General features: G+C 43.0%; 1 non-coding gene across 1 annotated transcript; it reads right to left on the bottom strand.

Moving 5' to 3' along the window:
- On the bottom strand, positions 295-367 carry TRNAF-GAA. Its single transcript has one exon. It is a non-coding gene; the product is annotated as a tRNA-Phe (tRNA).

Here is a 6,327-nt window from a genome sequence, read left to right on the forward strand (position 1 = left end):
TTATCGGGGATTGCAATGGTCATTTCAATGAAGTTAATACGCAGAGGGAGCTTAGAGGATAGCTTGACACATAGCAAGAACTCAAGGTAAGTTAGCTATTATTATCACAGTCAGGAAATACTGAGGCACTGGGGGGGGTGTGGTTTACATAAAGCCTACCTGGGCACCTGGCACCACTCTCGACTGAAAAGTCATTCATCTCCCCAAAGCATAAGAACCAAATATCCCCTTTAAAGCATATGTTTTGGTTAAGATTTCCAGGAAACTATGTTTGGTGTAAACATCCAAAACCGCTGCTGAAACCCGGGATTGAACCAGGGACCTTTAGATCTTCAGTTTAACGCTCTCCCAACTGAGCTGTTTCACCTTGTTCAGGTGACTTCTCCTGCATGACTATAATAGAATAACATTTGCTTTATCATCATAAAAAAGATCAATATTTCAGGGTCAGCTGGAGGCAGGCATTTAACAAATTTTACAGAGCTGAGAGGCGAGGTCCCTGTTTACAAGCTATACGTAATAAATAATTTCACTTTTCTCAGTTTTGTGCTTAACTGCCCTGCAGTCTGTTTTTCCATTCGAAAATAAACCATGGACTCTTTTTTTCATGTCAAAAAACCCACATGCCTTTACTTGGCATTTCCATTCTAATCTACACTTAATTTCTACAAAACTGGCAGGATAGTCCACTAAAAATTTTAATTAACTATCACTTTTCCATAAAAGCAATGTTCCCAACGACTCATTACTATAGCCAAGTTTGGAAACCAGCTGAAGACAAAAGCTCCAAGGAGATCACTAACGTGAAATGCAGACCACACAAAAAAATGCGAATAAGAAAGCCAAAATAACCCGATAAACTCTGTGGGAACAGAATAATGAGCCTTCAAAGATGCCACGTCCTAAGCTCCAGACAATACCATATGTTAGATTCCCAGACAAAGGAGAATTAAGGTTGCGATGGAATTGTTTGCTCATCAGTTTCCTTTGAGGTGAGGCGAGCATCCTGGACCATCCAGGTGGGTCCAATGTAATCACAAGAGTCCTTCAAGGTAGAAGAAAGAGGACCAGAAAGATGGCAGCACCAGAGGGACTCAGCCTGACACTGCTGGATTTGAAGAGGGAAGGGGGCCAGCAGGAGTATGGGCAGCCACCTCTGGAAGCTGGCAAAGGCAAGAAAACACATTCTCCCCCCGGAGCCTCCTCAAAGGAAGGTGGCCTTGCTGACATCTTGATTTTAGCCCAGGGAGGCTTATTTTTGTTCTCTCACCTTCAAAACGTAAAGATCATAAATTCATGTTGTTTCAGCCACCACTTTTGGGGTAATTTGTTACAGCAGCAAGTGGAAACTAATATAGGTTTGTAAAAAGTATATTTATTAGTAAGTTCACTGAATATTGGAATTTTGGAATGTAAAATATTAGAATTGGTTTTTTATGTGAATCACGCAATTTTTTCCTGCATAGCATTTAAAATTTTTTTATTATATTTATAAACTGTACAACCATCATCAAAACCCAATTTTAGAACCCAAATCCCCAGTCCACCCCTCTCTGCCCCTCGCCTGTCCCCTTTGATAACCATAAGTAGAAGTTTTAATACCTCACTTGTCTTGGATTAATTCTGTAGTTTGAGGATAAGCTGCCTTTGATGACTTAAAGTCTCGGGTTCTTTTATCCTAAATAATTTTAAAACCTACAAACTTGGTAAATATGGGTAGGGTTTTTGCTAAATTCTGGTATTGGTTTTAAATAGATTCTATATGATTTAAAGTAGGAGATGGAATCTAACACCATTTTTTTTTCCCTTCCTTCCGTCCTTTTTCTTTTCTTTCTTTCTTTCTTTTTTTTTTTTTTTTTTTTTTTTTTTTGGCATGTGGAAGTTCCCAGGCCAGGGATTGAACCCCCCTCCCCCCAGCAGCCAAGACAGTGCCAAATCCTTAACCTGCTGAACCGCATGGGAACTCCATAACACCATTTTTTTTTTTTTTTAAGCACACAAATTTCTACATTTCCTTCATAGTTAGGTAAAACTGATGTAGTGAAAGAATGAGGCAAGTGAATTCCCTGGACCTCAGTTTCCTCTAGAGAATGAAGATAAAATAACATTGTTATGGGTTGAACTGTGTTTCCCCAAAATTTAGATGTTGAGGTGGCCACTCCCAGTTCCTGCGACTGTTACCCTATTTGGAGATGACCTTGTTGAAGAGGTGATGGTTAAAGTGAGGCCCTTAGGATAGGACCCTACTCCAATCTGACCGGGCTCCTTCTAAGAGAAGGAGACAGGGGAGGGAGGGAGGATACATGTGAGGAAAATTGGCAAGAGGGTAGTGATCTCCCTGCCAAGGGGAGAGGCCTGAAACAGACCCTTCCACCATGGCTGATGGAGGAAGCCGGCCCTGCTTACACTTGATCTAGGACTTCCAGCCTCCGCAACTGTGAGAATACACATTGCTGTTGTTAAGACACCCATTCTGGGAGTTCCCTTTGTGGCTTAACAGGTTAAGAATCTAGCTAGTATCCATGATCCCTGGCTTCACTCAGTGGGTTGAGGATTTGGCACTGCTGCAAGCTGCAAAGTAAGTCACAGATGTGGCTCAGATCCTGTATTGCTGTGGCTGTGGGGTAAGCTGGTGGCTGCAGCTCTGATTCGATCCCTAGCCTGGGAACTTCCATAGGCCGCAGGTGGAGCCCTAAAAAGACAAAAAAAAAAAAAAAAAAAAAAAAAAAGATGCTCATTCTGTGCTATTTTGTTACAGCAACCCTAGCGAACTAACACAATACCCAATTCGAAGAGTACATAAGCATAAAATTGACGGAGCAAATGTACATAAGGAGATTAAACCAGAATGCCTATGTCAAAAGCACTAGATAAGTATCCAGGGGTAATGCAATTGGGAGTGAAACAGAGATGTTGAACCAAAGACGAAATTTTAAAATATTTTTCAGATCATTTTTAAGTCTCAAGGATTACCTCTTTGATAATCCCTTTGTTTCGGGCAGTACAGTTTTTATAGAAGGAAAGAAGCACACTTCCACCCCCAAAGGAAACCTCCTCATTAGTATTGCAAGTACTTGGGGGATGTACAATGTATTTCAAAAAAACCAAAAAAGCCATGTGTCTGAAATCATCCAGAAAGCCAGGGTCTGATAGCTGGGTAATCACTGCCGCCACAATCTCACTCCACAGCAGCTTGGTGGAAAAACATATTTTTGAATAATAGGTCCTTGCTTCAGTTGCTTATTAGGCACATTGAAATCAGTTATTTAGATCATTTTAAAATGTTCCTCTGGAATATAAAACCTTCAAGTTGTGGCCACCAGACATTACAGTGTAAGAGTCTTCCTCCTTTGAATGAAAAAGGAAATAATGAAATGATAATGACATTTTTAACAAACCTCTGAATATTGAGGAAAAACAGCTTTTACCAAAATGAAACAAACATAGTTTGCTTCTTAACAACTCACGATTAAAGGCCATGGGTCTCTACATCAAATCTTATCCCTAAGTCTGTGACTGTTTTTTTTTTTTTTGGTCTTTTTAGGGCTGCACCCAAGGCATGTGGAGGTTCCCAGGCTAGCAGTTGAATCGGAGCTGCAGCTGCCAACCCACAGCCACAGCAACTCCAGATCCCAGCAGCGTCTGCAAACTACACCACAGCTCATGGTAACACCGGATCCTTAACCTACTGAGCGAGGCCAGGGATTGAACCAACTTCTTCATGGATGGTAATCAGTTTCATTACCACTGAGCCACAATGGGAACTCCTGTGACATTTTCTTGAACGGCTTTGCTCTCAGAGGCCTGTTTCCCAGAAGCAACTTTCCTCTGGCTGAGCCATGGTGGTGTTACTCTCTCCTCACAGAAGCCATGGTGACATTCCACTCCTAACCTCTGCTTCTCGGATTTCTTCTCAAATTAGGTTTCTTTTCAAATCCTTATCCACAGAGGTTCCTGCTCCCAAGTGCGTCTCCAATCCTGTTATTCCAAAGCAAGTGAAACATTGGCTCTAGGATGAAAGGATCTGAGACTTAGACTTTCAATTATGATACATTTGCAGTCTACAGAATTAATTCACAGGACATTGGGTATGAGAAAGTCTGATATTAACTCATTCTTAAATCCTCTTTGCCAAGCCTGCCTCCATCTGCTTCATGTTCCTGTTTGTGCCCTTCAAGTTCATCAGTCATGAACTTGAAGTTCATCAGTCTTCAAGTTCATCAGTTCAGGAGGGAATCTCCTGGGAGATGTGGCTCGTTGTCTAGGCTGGTCTAGGCAGGGATGGCTTTGTGTGCCCAGACTTGCAGGGAGGGCACCGCGGCCTTCAGGCTTGGGCCTTGGTCAGTATGACCTCCCACCCTGTGGACATGGCTGCCATGGCCCCACCTGCTTCCTTGCCCAGGTCCTGAGACCCATAACCCTGCAGGCTCAGCATATCTCCTGACCCAGTAGTCCAGGCATGAAAAATGAAAAGACTGTCCATTATGATTCTGTCGTGTTAGGGGCCAGAGTGATTAGAACAACTGTGAAGTGCTCTGAGGTATTTAAAAGATACCTGTGCTTGTGAGTTCTCCAAGAGCAGAACAGCAGGAACCAGACCTGTCTGGGCTTCTAGGGCCTGAACTTCAAAGTTTGAACCATGTGTTGCGTCCTCACGTCCTGACCCAAATTGGAATCTGGTTCCCAGTTCAAATCTCCTTCACACTAGATGTTCCAGATTTCCCCAGGATATAATTTACTCCTGAAAGCAGAAGGACTTTTTAGAAGCTGCATTTTTTTTTCTTTTTATGGCCACAACCTGCAACATATGGAAGTTCCCAAGCTAGGGATCAAATTGGAGTTGGAGCTGAGGCCTATGCCATAGCCACAGCAACATGGGATCCAAGCTGCATCTGCAACCTATGCCACAACTTGCAGCAACACTGGATCCTTAACCTTAGTGAGGGTAGGGATCAAACCTGCATCCTCATGAAGATGACACTGGGTCCTTAACCCCCTGGGCCACAATGGGAACTCCAAGAAGCTGCATTTATTATTATGGGTTTCTTAATTCCCTGTGGATTTGCCATACTAGATGAGATTTGGTCAAGGTGAACCTGACATTGTTATGGCGTTGATATTATTTTCCCCACACAGTGGAACAAACTGTCTCTTGGACTCAGAATACTTTTTTAACCTTAATTAGCTATAGTGAAACCTTATTATCAAACATTTCTGGGCTTCAGTTTCCTGCTGAGATGTTCTTAAGGATCCCTGCCAGGACTGGCTTCTAGGAGTCCATGGGGTATTAGCCACCAGCTTGTCTAGAAAGATGAGGTGGCCAAGGGGTTGTTACAACCTTCAGGGATTAACCATGAGAACTCAAGATGTGTCCCCAGCCTGAAAGATATGGTGCAGCTTCTACAGAAAACCTTCATCCCATAGCAACACTTACTCCGGGGGTGTTTCTCTTTTGCTGCTGACTCATCATTGGCAGGCGGTGTGCTTGAGGCAAACTTCCCTTTAGAAGTACTGATTTACATCAATGTAAATCAGTTGATGGGACTAGAAGGTCTCTCATGGCACAAAACAGAGCATCTCTCATGCTTTAAATGTCATTTGAATGAGCCTTTAAGAGGCTCCACAGGACCCTGGTTTCTAATACATCGTCGAGTGTTAAGGAATTCCCAAAAAAGTGACTAAAACTATAGTTTAAATAGCAATGTAACTTAAAAAACCACTTTCACCTAGAGGATTTTAATTGGTCATGACAGCTAATGTTTTAAAAACATTGCAAAGCTTCAGCAACAAAATCAGAAGCAATTTCATGTGATTAAAGGAAAAGACTGCCCATTATGATTCTGTTGCGTTAGGGGCCAGAGTGATTAGAACAACTGTGAAGTGCTCTGAATTGTTTAAAAGGTACCTCTGCTTGTGAGTTCCCTAGTGGCTCTGGGGTTAAGGACCCAGTGCTCTCATTGCAGTGGCTTGGGTCTCTGGTGTGATGTGGGTTCGATCCCTGCCTCAGGAACTCCCACATGGCATGGGCTCTGCCAATAAATAAATAACAAACAAATACAAGATACTTGTGCTTGGCTTCCTAGGGAGCCCAGCCCCTAGAGCCATGCCATGGGTTCCATAGGCCATGGTCTTATATCCAAAGGTAAGAGGAACACCGCGCAGGCGGGTGTCCAGGGTTGTCCCATCCCCCCAGGTGCTTTCCCCTTCTGTAGGGTACCTGCTCCCACTGCCCCCTCCTTGAGCTTCCTGCTATGGAATCCAATGTCCCTCTTTCTTTTTTTTTTTTTTTCGTCTTTTTGCCTTTTCTAGGGCCACACCCATGGCATA

Source organism: Sus scrofa, chromosome 15, assembly GCF_000003025.6.
Source record: "Sus scrofa isolate TJ Tabasco breed Duroc chromosome 15, Sscrofa11.1, whole genome shotgun sequence".
NCBI classification, from domain to species: Eukaryota; Metazoa; Chordata; class Mammalia; order Artiodactyla; family Suidae; genus Sus; species Sus scrofa.